This window comes from Chiloscyllium punctatum, chromosome 32 (genome assembly GCF_047496795.1).
Source record: "Chiloscyllium punctatum isolate Juve2018m chromosome 32, sChiPun1.3, whole genome shotgun sequence".
Classification (NCBI taxonomy): domain Eukaryota; kingdom Metazoa; phylum Chordata; class Chondrichthyes; order Orectolobiformes; family Hemiscylliidae; genus Chiloscyllium; species Chiloscyllium punctatum.
In genome coordinates, this window is record NC_092770.1 from 29,811,755 (window position 1) to 29,825,576 (window position 13,822).

The window sequence follows — 13,822 nt, forward strand, 5'->3', positions numbered from 1 at the left end:
CTTTACACTCCAGTTAGTAAGAGAAATGTCTTGGATATACTTATTAATGAGAAGATGCATAGCTCCAAATCGGTTTATTTTCAGTGGTGAAAATAAATAACATGCATATCAAATAAACATATAAATATTTAAATGAGCCTAAAACATGTTGCCTAATTTAGCACAAATTCATTAATAAGCAGATGATTTAATAAATTATATTGGCTTCTGATCCGTGAAGCATTGGTTATGGGAGATGAGATGGTTTATCACATTAGAAGTAGTGATGAGGATTATATGTTACAGTTCTCAATTTATAAAGTTACTTCCCTGACGGCTATTAGACCGATTTCAAGGACCATATTAGGTATACAAGAAAAGTTACTATCTCTGCTAAAGAGATGGCAAGCATTCAGAATTATTACAAGTCTGAAGCTGATACACTCAAGGATGCAGAGTTAGCCAAAATTCTACAAGTATTGCAGTTATAACAGGGAGAAAGTGAGGACTGCAGATGCTGGAGATTAGAGTTGAGAGTGTGGTGCTGGAAAAACACAGCAGGTCAGGCAACATCTGAGGAGCAGGAAAATCAACGTTTCGGGCATAAGCCCTTCATCAGAATGCCTGACCTGCTGAGCTTTTCCAGCACCACACTCTCAACTTTAAGGTAGAACAGTGTCCAGTCAATACACATATCCCTTCCCAGGAAATCTACAGATCAGTTTATACATCCTTAATTTTATAATTAAGTTAGAAGTGATTGCATGCGTTGGTAAATCTTAATATTCTAAAATCATTTAACAAATTATTTATGATTTAAGGTTGTAAATTTGAATACTCCCAAAACAATAACTGTTTGTCTTTCAGCAAGACAAAATGCAATCAATCATTTTTTAACATGCACACTTAGATTTTTCTTGTTCAGTTATAATCAACCTTAGTTTGCCCAACTGAAATTAATGGAAAAGTAAAATAAATAGACAACAATGGAAGTTCCTGATACATCTCATGGCTGCAGTATTGCAGTTCTGAATTCAAGCTGATATAGCCATGACAGTTTATTGCATTTTCTGATTAATAAATAAAGTAACTTCAGCAAAATCAAAATATTACACCACCTGAAATAACAATTTAAAATACTGGTGACACTCAGAATCAGACAGCATCTGTGGAGTAAAAAAAGAATAAACAAGCTAAATGTTGCTAGTTGGGTCATGTTTGTAATGTTGACTCACTTTTGGATTATAACCTGGAGGTGGTCAAGGTAGGACATAGACAAATCAGTCAATTTCCTATAGCCAGGAGCTCCACATCCATTAAGAATGTCAAATGGACCAAAAAGATTGGAAGCTTAATAAAATGACCCATAGAAATATCAGGCTGGTAGCCCCATTCGGAAACATGGGAGAACCTAGGGCACTTCAAAATGGAGGGGTTCTTTTATCAGCTAAAATAATGCAACTACACCACACATATTTTTCAATGCAGCAAAGCCCCCATCCAAGTATACTTACTCTGTAATAAAACAAAACTGATGACAATGGCAAATTGTAACAAAAATAGAAAGCAATGGAGAAACTCAGCAAGCTGAGCAGCATCTGTAGACAGAAAAACAGTTAACATTTCGAGTCCAGTGATTCTTTATCATAAGCTGCCAAATGTACTCTGTAACGTTCTCAAGACCTTAATATCCTTCTTAAAGAGTTTTAGGTACCATAAGATCCTCCAGCTAAGACCTAACCAGAGACTTGCAAAGTTCTGTAGTACCCCTAGTTTTTGGGCTCAACGTTCCTATTTACAAACTGTCAACTGCACAGCTCCCTTTGAGACGCTGCTTAAGACCTCCCTGATCTGTCTTATGCCTCCTTGTGTGTTTCTGCACCAAAACCTTGTTCATAGTATAGAACAGTTCTGAGGAAGGGTCACTCAACCTGAAACATTAACTTTGATTTATGTCCACAAGTGCTGCCAGACCTGCTGAGATTTTGCAGCAATTTCTGTTTTTGTTTCTGATTTACAGTATCCATAGTTCTATTTACTTTCACATCATTCTGGAGACCATTGACAGGGCACGCTGAAGGACACCTCAAATCTGTCCAGACACTTGTGTCTCATCTTCATTGAGCCAAAGCCCTTCTGTTCACTTGACCCTTTTGTATCTCTCCTTTGTATAGCTATGGGGCTCCTCAAAGGTAACGGCAGCCTGGTCTTCCCAAGTTAGCAACTGTTTTTAAGGAGCCATCCTTTCATAAATTGTGGAGTGTGAAATCCTGACAGGAACATCATTATACGGAATGAATGAAGAAATCATTTCAGTTTCTAATTATCTAGCATTGCCATGTATGTAGACTTCTGGTAGTTACATAGAAACTAAACTTTTCAAATTGGTACATTGTCCAGGCTGATTTGAGTACATCGTAATTGCCATGGATACGATCAAAGGCAATGGAAGCCAATAAGAGTCCAGCCACTGAAACAAATGCAACAGCCCCCCTGATTCCAACTGTCTTCAGTGTCAAAGTGGACAGAAGTGATGGCCTCAGCAAACATGGTATTGACCACCAAGGATACGTCAATGGGCAGCAAACCAGGAAAGCTAGCAGATTCTTGGAAGGAGCTGCAGTAGTGTGGTTGCTATCATTTGATTAATACTAGAAACGCATATCCACATGGTCTTCTTGGAGCGAGATTGTGTTCTAAGTGGCTTTAGATGTCAGCAATGATCTGCTGTGAAAGCCTGAGACGCCTGAAGTACTACTAGTCTGTCATATGGAAGATGATGATTTTCTGTCCATATACAATGCTGGGGAAGTTGTCTCCTTTGAGCAGGAGCTCATGTGTCATTCTGTCTGTCCTGTGGAACAGCTTGTGAATGCGTCAAAACAGCTGCTGCTTTTGGTGTTGTTGCTTCTTCTGATGTTAGCATTGGTGTGGCAGCTCCTGTTGCTTCTAATTAGAAGGCCATGCTAAATGTGAAAGTCACTCCTGCACTGCAGTGACAGCTGGTCACAAATGAGGCTCAGATGAAGCTCGCTGAAATGACTTTTAAAAGGTGACAAGACCCTTTCTAAAAACACTGTGGATGTAGCTACACTACATGGATTGAGATAGCTCAAGGAGACAACTCACTGTCACCTACTTATTGTTTAGAAATTGCAATAATTACTGGTCCAGCCAGTGGTGTCCACATTCTATACTTGCGAATTAGTGCAGTCAGACTCTTAGAGCGATTGCTATGAGCACAAGCCTTTCGCATAGGTGGGCGGGCAATTATGCAATCAAAACTTTCAAGGTTATCAATACCATTGATCAATGGAGTGTCCTCTGTGCCCTAGTTGATGCTAGTTCACTCAGATCAAGAAGTCCTAGTTGTTAAAGTTGACCTGAAGAATTCAAGGTTAAACACTCAACTAATTGACTATTGACATAATTGATCTGACAGCAGAATGGCTGTTTTCCATCTGCTTCCAAATGTGGGTAGGGTCAGTCTGGGTTTCCATCCTACAGGCATCTGTCAGAACCATAGCCCCTCCTCTTCCTACTCACCCCTGAAGACATGACCTTTTGGCAATTCAATTCCTGCTCATTCTCTTGGAAGAGAGACTGGGAAAAGGATCTTGATCTACGGACAGTATTTTTGGTAAGTTTCTCCTGGGAATTTTCTGGGTATATTGGGAGACTGATCATTTGAAAGAATTAATTGATATAATCTAGCTTTCTGTGCAATATGTTTTAAACATTAACCATTTTTATCTGTATGTTGCAGTCAGAATTGTCAGGTCTTCACCGTCTCAGCATCAGAAAAATGAAGGGCATGAACCTACTTTCTTTGTGTTTGAATATTGAATATAGGTGATCACCCCGACACTGGGTTCCATGAGTTTTTTTATGCAAAAAGCAACCACTTCACTCTTGATAAAACAATCTATTGCATCACTTTATGAAGTTGGAATTTTGTGTATTGATAGACAAGGTTTCAAAAAAATTAGCTGAAGCTTTGTTGAACAGTAAAGTTATTAATTCTTAGGGTATTCCTTAGATTGACTGCTATGAAATCACATTCTAAACACTACATACAATTCGGATTCTTATTTACAGCTAAATGATTATCTGTAGGAATTGTTAGAGCGGTATGTTAAAAGAAGCAAAGAGACAGAACTCTTTTTGCTTGAGTAATATCAATTCAGCCTCTAGAAACCAAACATAACTCACATAGAGGTTTGTAATCAAAGCAAACAGTAAAGCTGTGGCTCATTTGAGTCGCAGTTTTAATGAACCATTCACAGTGCCTTCGGCACATTTTGAATATGAACTTTACCTTCCTGCTGAGAATGTAAGCTGTTGCCACATCTATTATCTCCCCAAGAGCCTGTCTGTAGGATTCCTGGAGGGCATCAGATGGAGATTCATCTTGGAGGGCACCAGCTGGTATTAGAATGAATGAATGAATACCTGAACAAGGTCTCTTTATATTATACAGATTAGCTGTCTCGGACAGAAACATTGCAGCCTTAAAGTAATTGCTTTAACTGCTAAGCCTACTTTACAATTTCAAGAGATGCTCTTTCTGAGTCACCAGAAAAGTCAAAAGACCCAAATTTGACCCAGAGGCTTAATAGCATCTCTGACTGTCCCACTGGAATTATCTATTTCCTCATCACACCATCTACCAGCTCCTCTACAGCTGGTATCCTCCCATTAATCACTTCATTATTAGTTTCTTCAGGACTCTACTTGTTATGATGAAGCAGATTACTGATCCAGTACTGCATATTGACGTGTGGAGTTCAGAGGTCAGGGTCAAGTGTTTGTTGCTATTGTGATAGCTGTTCACATGATGTTATCTCCTAAATATCATGCGCCCTATAATCCTCTACAGATAGCATTAGCAGTTGTGCAAGTCTATGAGATTCAAATTTTCAGTCAGTCAGTCTTCCATAGCTTCATGTATTCATGCAGAGATGTGAATTTGGAGAGCCCTTAGATATTTTTTTCTAACTTTGTTTTCATTATCTTATAACCTCAAGTGAAGATAGGTTTTTTTGTAATTTAGAAATGATCAAAAAATATACACTTCAATGCTCCAGTAGTTATTTTTAAATGAATGGTTGGAATTCCTCCTCACACTATTCTTTGCACACAGTAGCAATAAGTGGTACATCAAACTTTGAATAAGAAATTAAGCCAAGCTTGATTTCTTTTTACATTTTAATTGATGTTATTCCAAGCATAGCAGATAATTTTCTTGATTATTATACCTTACATAACTGAAATTGACCAACTGTCAATTTAATTCATTGTTGGTTTGGGAATCTAGTAAAGTCACCACAGTTCTACCCGATGATAAGGTTGATCTCATATTAAAGACAGAGAAGGGGAAGGACTGGTGATCGTTTGACCTGAGGGTCACCACGCCTCAAGTAAGGGATAAGGTCAAGAAGGTGGGACCTTCATAGCGACCTCAGCCAGAATTGAACCTGCAACTGTTGTCACCACACTGCATTGCAAACCAGCCATCTAGCCAAATGAGCTAACTAAGACTTATCACCCCACATAGATAGGTATTCGAGACAGAGACTCTCTTGTCCTATTTCCTTTGGTATCCCTATGAGTTAACTGGCTTTGAGTACTCAAAGTTCAGAAAGGTCTTTTCCTTCAACACTGGGCTAATTAGGGAACTGTTCTTTGAATGTGACCTTCACAGCACGCTAACACTCCAGGCAGGTATATACATGAATATTCAGACCCACTGGAACACTCCAGTCAAATTGAAACAGACCTTTTAACTTGTAAGAAGGTTGTAAGTAGGCCATTCAGCCCATCAAATCTGCTCCACCATTCAATGAAATCATAGCTCATCTGATAATCCTCCACTCCACTTTCTTGCCTCTTCACTTTAACCCTCAATTCCCTTACTTATTAAACATCGGACTCTCTCAGCCTTGGATACACCTAACGACCCAGCCTCTTTAGCCCACTACGGTAAAAAGAAAATTCTACGGATTCATTACCCTCAAGAAATTCCTCTTCATCTTTCTCTTAAATGTTTTATTTTGAAATTATGCCCTGCGGTCCTAGACTCTTCCAGAGGGGAACCAGCCTTTCTGCACTTACCCTGTCACACTCCCCTAAGAATCTTGTGCATTTCAATAAGTTGCCTCTCATTCTTCTAGATTCCAATGAATACAGGTCCAATCTACTCAATCTCTCCTTATAAGACAATCCCTCCATGCCTGGGATCAGCCTCGTGCACCTTTGCTGGACTGCCTGCAATGCCAATATATCATTCCTTAGAATCGGAGCTCAAAACTGTTCATAATATTCCGGCTATTGTCTAACTAGTGCCTTGTATAGATTTAGTAAAACCTCCCCACTTTCATTCAATAAACTCCCTGCTATCCAGCATGTTTGGGGAAGGCGTGCCAGTTATGTGAATCTGCCAGTTGCATGAGAAATACTCAAAAATTCAACATAGTGTACCTTAGTATACTTTAAATAAAAAATCTTAAACCCAAATCCCAAAAGGACAGTGTAGTTTAAGAATTCTGCAAAAGGAAAACATACAAAACGTATCTGTAGTTTGAGATATAATCCTAACTGGGTGGCTTACTGTTGAGCAGGACTGTCAGGCTCTCATTACCTTTGTAGTCACAAGACAGCACAGTCCAATCTGATTTAACTTGCCTCTTCCCCTTCAACTCCACCTTTGAAGGGCTTTTGTTTGATGTTCCCATTGCATCTGGAAGTGAGTGTGACATTCTATGGTTTCTTTTTCCAGATTGCTTCCTACATTAAATCTGCATTAGTCCTCTTTTCATAACAGAGTTTGGAATTACAAGTTTAAAAATGTCCATGGTATTTCAGAGTTCTGAACCATTGTCATAACATCTGGTCTTTTCTCACATTATACTTCAATTGTTAATCACTCACTTAACCCATACATATCTCTTTGCAGATTCTACATTCTCCTCATTACTTGATTTCTTACCTATGTGCTTCATTAGCAAATTTGTCTGCAATGCTATCACTCTGTTCATCCAAGTCATTGATATGGATTGTAAATAATTCTGAGGGTAATGAATCCGTAGAGTTTTCTTTTTACCGTGGTGGGCTAAAGATTGTAAATAATTGGATCTCTGCAACTATTGCAGTTTGCCAACCAGAAAATTACTTGCATATTCTGCCCCTATGTTTCCTGATTTGGAGGTGCTGGTGTTGGGCTGGGGTGAACAAAGTTAAAAATCATACACCAGGTTATAGTCCAACAGGTTTATTTGGAAGCACTAGCTTTCAGAGCGCTGCTCCTTCATCTGGTGATTATGATGAAGGAGCAGCGCTCTGAAAGCTAGTGCTTCCAAATAAACCTGTTGGACTATAACCTGGTGTTGTGTGATCTTTAACTTTCTATTTCCTGTGAGTTAGTCAATCAATCCTCAAACATATGACCAACATGAGCTTCTAAACTTGTGAAATAACCTTTGATGCGACATATTAATCAAAGGCCCTGTAAAATTTAAATAAACCACATCTACTGGTTCTCTCTTTGTCAATCCTACTTGTTATACCCTCAAAAGAATTCTAATAAATAGGTCATAATAACTTTCTCTTTGTAAAACCACACAGTCAGTCAAATTGTGTTCTGATTTTTTTATCATTTTCCAAAGAAAGTTGTTACACTAAATGGCCTGTCATTTCCTGCTTTCTGTCTTCTTCCTTTCTTGAAATAGCAGTTTTACATTTGTGGCTTTCCAATTGCTTACACCTTTCCAGAATCTAGATAATCTTACACAATAACCAGTGCATCCTTTTGAACCATTTCCTTGATGACTCTAGAATATTGGCATCAGGTCAAAAAGGCTTGCCAGCCTTTTATATCATTAGTTTTCATCATACTTATTCTCTAAAAACGTGATGATTTTAATTTCCTCTCTGAGTTTTGCCTCAAGAGCTTTGAATATTTCTTGGATGCTTTGTGTCTTCGAATAATACACAAATTGCTTGGTCACACCCGCTAAGTAACCAATGCTTATTTTAGCAAATGTAAGTAGTGGTGCTTTTCAGAATACAAAGGGATGTGTATGGGGTTAGTAGGGCCTAATAATAAGGCCACTTGGCACAAAAGGTAATTTGGTAATTCTCTTCTCTCCCTGGAAGAAACATTAAGACCTCCTGATTCAGACTTCCATGTTGACATTCATAATGTGATAGGATGGTGTCCAGCATGATCATATCTGTACAAATGTCTACTAAATGTTAACAGGTGGCTTCCAGAAGGAGATAAACTAAAATGTAACTTTGAGATAAAGTGATGGACAGGGGGAGATGACACTGCAGGTATATTATCCTGCAGTTGTTTGTAAGAACTGTTCAAAACTATTAGTTGTCATTGGGTAAACTATTAGAAATTTCTTTAAAAAGTGCATTAATGGGTGTTCAGAGACAGGGAGTAGTGTTTATTAGGCAGCTTCCCGATCTTCAGATGGAGGGAGACAGGGAGGAGCTCAGTTTCTGAGCCAAGTTAAGCTGCAGGAGGTCAACACACTCTCCACCATCTGTCCACTTGTCCTCTGGGATCAATAAACCACTCTCACTTGTCAATATATAATGCACTTTCCTTATCTATTTACTTAAGAATTATTCCTAAACTTAATAAGTTACCAGAAAAAAAATCATTAGCGTTTTCTTAGCTGCCTCTTTTGGATAAACTAATGCTCCTTACACTGTAAATTAGATTAGATTACATTACAGTGTGGAAACAGGCCCTTCGGCCCAACAAGTCCATACTGACCCACCGAAGCGCAACCCACCCATACCCCTACATTTACCCCTTACCTAACATTATGGGCAATTTAGCATGGTCAATTCACCTGGACCTGCACATCTTTGGACTGTGGGAGGAAACCGGACCACCCGGAGGAAACCCACGCAGACACGGGGAGAACGTGCAAACTCCACACGCCTGAGGCGGAAATTGAACCCGGGTCTCTGGCGCTGTGAGGCAAAGTGCTAACCACTGTGCCACCCACAAATTTGCCCTCCACCTATTTATATACCTGTAGAAATTTATGCTGTCTCTATATTTCTTGTGAGCTCTCCAAAACTTTTCCACATTGACGTGAACTAAATTAGAGCTCTCCACAAAACCATTATTAAACAAACATGCTCATTTCTTTGCAGCAAAGGTAAATAATCCTTATTTTCAGGGAACGGAATTATATAGAGAATCAGAAATTCATTTGCCAACTGAAAGAAACAAATATTCTATCAGAATCTGCATCATTTTTCACTACTAGCAGATATTCTATACAGAGCTTTGTCATTATGCACCAGCAACTAATGGTTGTAGCTGATAGGGATGGCTGGTGTCAACGGAGGTTAAACAAGATTCTGTATCATTAAAGTGACAGAACTGATGAGGCAGCAGCACAGCAGTGCCCAAACACAATGAGAATGACCTTATACAAGTTTCCTTTTTAATTGGAGAACTCAGGATCCCAGCATCTCAGGTACAAACTACAATAATCCAAACATACTTGCAGTGTGAGCTGCCAGTTTTGTTTTTGTCTTTAGCTTCACAAAATAATAAAAATGCCTCTTCCAAACTCATACTCTATTGTGGACTAAATTACAAGCAGTGTTCTGTGGTACAGAACATATAGGTTCACGCCAAGAGGAGGAGGAAGAAAAATATGAATATTTGTGTCAAGCAATGAGCAAACACTTTTTGTAAAGAATAAGCCACATTAAAGCACAACCAAAAATCAGACAAGTTACACGCTGAGGCAATTTGGATATTAGTTTTACAAAAGGATTTTTAATACAGGCACTTGCTTGTGTAGACATTTAGTCAGCTCCTTTTCAAAGTTAAGGGGTACTGAGTAAATGAGAACATGTTTGTAGTATATCTGTTCTTGCTCTCTTACCATGTTCATTTGGACTAACCAAAAAATTAACTTTGCTTTTTATCTCTCTTCAAGACTGTAATAGACAACATCTTCAGTGCTAAGTAAAACTGAATAAGCCATTTTTTACTGTATGTCCAGTTGCAAACAAGAAATAACATATATAGTGACTGACCTCAGAGTATTCCAAATTACCTCAGACAACTGAATATTTCAACTCCGATTCAATGCAGGGAAACACAATCAGCAAATTGCACACAGAGCAATGCACTAAAGGTGCATTAATACATTTTTAGAGTTGTATTTCAAAATAGAGACAGATGGGTGTAGGGCAGTCCTGTGAAAGTATTTTCTTCTTAAAAGTGGTCAGAAAAATAAGTTGAAACAGTGACTTAAATACAGCAGTTCTGAGAAAACACGTGACTGCGGTTGAGTGTCTAGAAGAATCACTCTAGTGTTAATGGATAGAATGTTTATACTGTTGTGTTTATGACTGGCAGCAGAGAGTTCAAAGTTTTACTTCCAAATAACTGTGCACAGATCAGAAGGGAACAGGATTTTTTCCCCTAGCAAGGAAAACCATTTTTTTTTCCAATTTCATCACCTCAAAAGGAGTGGTTTCTAGTCTGTAGAGTTTCCAAACTAATACAACTTTAGGATGCTGATTTAAATTGTATGAAAGAAAATATATTTTTGACCATCAGTATTTTGAAAGGTTCATTAGAGCAGACTCAGGAATAGCAAAATCATTTCCAGAGTTCAAGAGGTGGCACGGAGGCTAGTGGTTAGCACTGCTGCCTCTCAGTACTGGGCACCAGGTTTGATTACATTCTCGGGCAACTGTGTGTGCAGAGTTTGCACATTTTCCCTGTGTCTGTGTGGGTTTCCTCTGGGTGCTCCCGTTTTCTCCCACAGTCCAAAGATGCTCAGGTTAGGTGGATTGGTCATGGGGAAATACAGGGTTACATGGATGAGAGTGTGGGATCCTTTTTGGGAGGATAGGTGTGACACAGCGGGCCAAAATGGCCTGCTTCCACACTGCAGAGGATTTTATTCAGGAACTGGGTAGAGTCAGCTATGAAATGCTTGAAAGAAGTTGATACAATAGTGATACTTCTTTGATCTTGAGTCTCTGTAAAAAGGATAATATTTGAAAAAAGTTAAAACATTAAACTAAATCTTACTAGAAATCAGCCAAGTCTTATTTCTGGCAATTTCTGTGGTGGTACCGCAATGCAAAAAACCCAAAGGATCTCACACGACCTCTGCAAATTCGCTTTGTTACAAGTGCACACACCTCTACAGTGTCCTTTCATTATATTCTCCAATTCACCAAATGCTAAAGCACTCACCACTGCCAAGTTAGTTGACATCATTGCTGCCTTTAAAGTCTAACTATGCACAGATGTCAAACACAAATCAATGCTCAGTGCACATAGGCAGCTTAGTTTCATTACACGTACAAGGGCTCCAGTCCATCACGGAGTCAAGTTATATAGCTTACCTGGGTTTAGCCTCATTCCATCTTACAACCTTGTCCAAGCCAGTGCTGGTTTTCCCAATCTCCAATATTGCCCAACATCGTCTCATTGTTTAATTCAGGATCATCACATACAGGGAAACCCTCAAACTGTTTAAAAATTTCATGTTTCTTGAGCTCTGACAGAGGTGAACAACAAACAACCAATTGGAAGTCTGTGACATCAGAAACCGACTGCTTGCCTTTAAACATCAACAATTTTATGGTCAATGAGTGATAACAGCACACAGATACTGGAACTGGGTGCCAATTAATTCCTGTCTGGCTTTTTACTCTACACACCTACCATGTAGACGGTGGTGTTGTTCCTCAGAAGACTGCTGCTGCTATTCTATTTCATCAGCATCTATCAGAGACATTCAGCACAGAAACAGTCCTTTCAGTCCAACTTATCAGCGCCAAATACACATCTCAATCTGACCTAGTCCCATTTGCCAACATTTGACCCATATCCCTCTAAACCCTTCCCATTTACATATCCATCCAGTTGCCTTTCAAATATTGAAATTGTATCAGCCTCAAATCACTTCCTCTAGCAGCTCATTCTATACATGCATCTAAGTTAAACCTTAGGTACCTTTTAAATCTTTCCCCTCCCACCTTCTCTATCACATCCCCTTCTTTGCCTACTCTAGATGTGTAGATGACAGTATGCTATGATTATGCAGCATACTCTGCCTGGAACACAATGCAAAGACTCCACTCCCTTTTTCTCACCAATCCAATCATTGGAACCCCATCTTTAGAAGGCTTATGACCTGCCCCACCACAACCCTGGTTGAACATTCAACATACTCAACTCAGTTCAGAATCCCCTGACTCAGGCTATCAGCCACAGTTGGAGAGGGTGGCCCCGGTCTCACAGAAATCATCTTTGTTCAACATTTGAAGTGAAGCAGGAGTGAGAGATCTCAAGGATTTAGGCAACATGGCAGCTCCCAGGATACATGGTGCAAAGGTCCAAGGTGAGGTACTGTTGATCACAGCTGACTTGTACATTGGACCTTTCCAATGAGGAGGACAGCTATATTAGGATATGGTGCTCTCAATGCAACATGCATGCAGTCTATTGCTTTCTGAACCTGGGGAAGCCAACTATTGCTGAACTGACCTCATCACAGGGAAATGAGATGAAGAGGTGTAACCCGGCACAAACTGCATTAATAATAGTCTTGATGCAATGTGTGCCAAGGATTGAGAGCCCCATACATGTCCTCAGTGCCTTCTTGAAAGTAGCCTGTTGTAGAGATGTTCAACACAAGTTGTTGCCTCGATGGCCACCCCCTCCACGTTGCAGGTATAAATCCAGCAGCTGACATAGTTCTGTGACAGTGCCCTTGAACAGCCTACGCCTGCGGCTCTCCTGCCTCTTCTCCACATCCTGAAGGCTCGTAGACAGCTGTTACTTCTTCATATGGACATGGTTTGGTACCCACTGGAGGTTGCTGGCGCATCTGCCACCCTTTATTCCTCTGCATCTTCACTGTATTGCAACAAATAAAATGATAAATCTGCTGCAGTAGATTTTTGCAATGAATTTGAGAGAGGAACACACAAACCAAAATAAGTTCTTAGTAATGTGAGCAAACAGCATTGGCATCACTCAAACAATGGTTGAGCATACTGCTTTATGCAGTGGAACATGGGATTTCTCAACAAGGAGGACTGTGGAATGTTCTACATGGAAATTTACTGCAGGATCATGGATGAACATGAAAGGCAATGCAGGTCATGCTTGGCACAGTGAGTCAGATAATCCATGATCTCAATCATTCCAACTCCTGCATCCTCCAATTCACTGTATTGTTTCTCCGCTGCTCCTTCTATTCCCTCATTCACAATTCTTGACTCCTTTATATCCATTTGCTGACTCAATTCTCGCACCTCCCTCACAAAGCAGTCGTCTTTGGTAAACCCCCACTCTTGACTTTCATTGAGCTGACCTCCAGGACTGACTATGGCAAATCCCCCTGACTGATTCAGATAGACAGATCTGATTGACCAGTGACCAAATCCTTTCCCTGTAGCTCCCCATCTGATTGACCGCCAATCTCCTGTCTATTTGTACTGGATATGCAGGACTGACCATGACTCTCTACCTGGCCCGTATTAATACTGATCATGAGCAGCCTAAGCATTCATGTGACTACATTCAAGGCTCTAGACTAAGATTAGATGGTGCATATAATGTACAGTATTGATAGCAACCCACCTCAACTTGGCTGATGGTTACTCCCCTTGTAGGTTGAGATATGGCTAATTGATTGATTGTCTTTGCTTTGTATTTTCCTGGTTCATGTTGTAGGTTTTGAGGTTGACTTACCACAGTGCCATAAAGTAACGTGTCCCATCCCTTTGACTGATGATTGTTCACAATCACAACCAGCTGCCTGCCTCAGGA

General features: G+C 39.8%; 1 protein-coding gene and 1 long non-coding RNA gene across 5 annotated transcripts in view; one reads left to right on the forward strand and one right to left on the reverse strand.

The window, feature by feature from the left end:
- Positions 1–13,822, reverse strand: part of tmem117 (transmembrane protein 117) — a 434,750-nt gene that overhangs the window by 215,760 nt on the left and 205,168 nt on the right. The window lies entirely within an intron of this gene.
- Positions 3,560–13,822, forward strand: part of LOC140458013 (uncharacterized) — a 135,657-nt gene continuing 125,394 nt past the window's right edge. For both annotated transcript variants that reach the window (XR_011953433.1, XR_011953431.1), the window contains exon 1: positions 3,560–3,619. This is a non-coding gene — a long non-coding RNA (uncharacterized lncRNA). The remainder of the gene's footprint in view (positions 3,620–13,822) is intronic.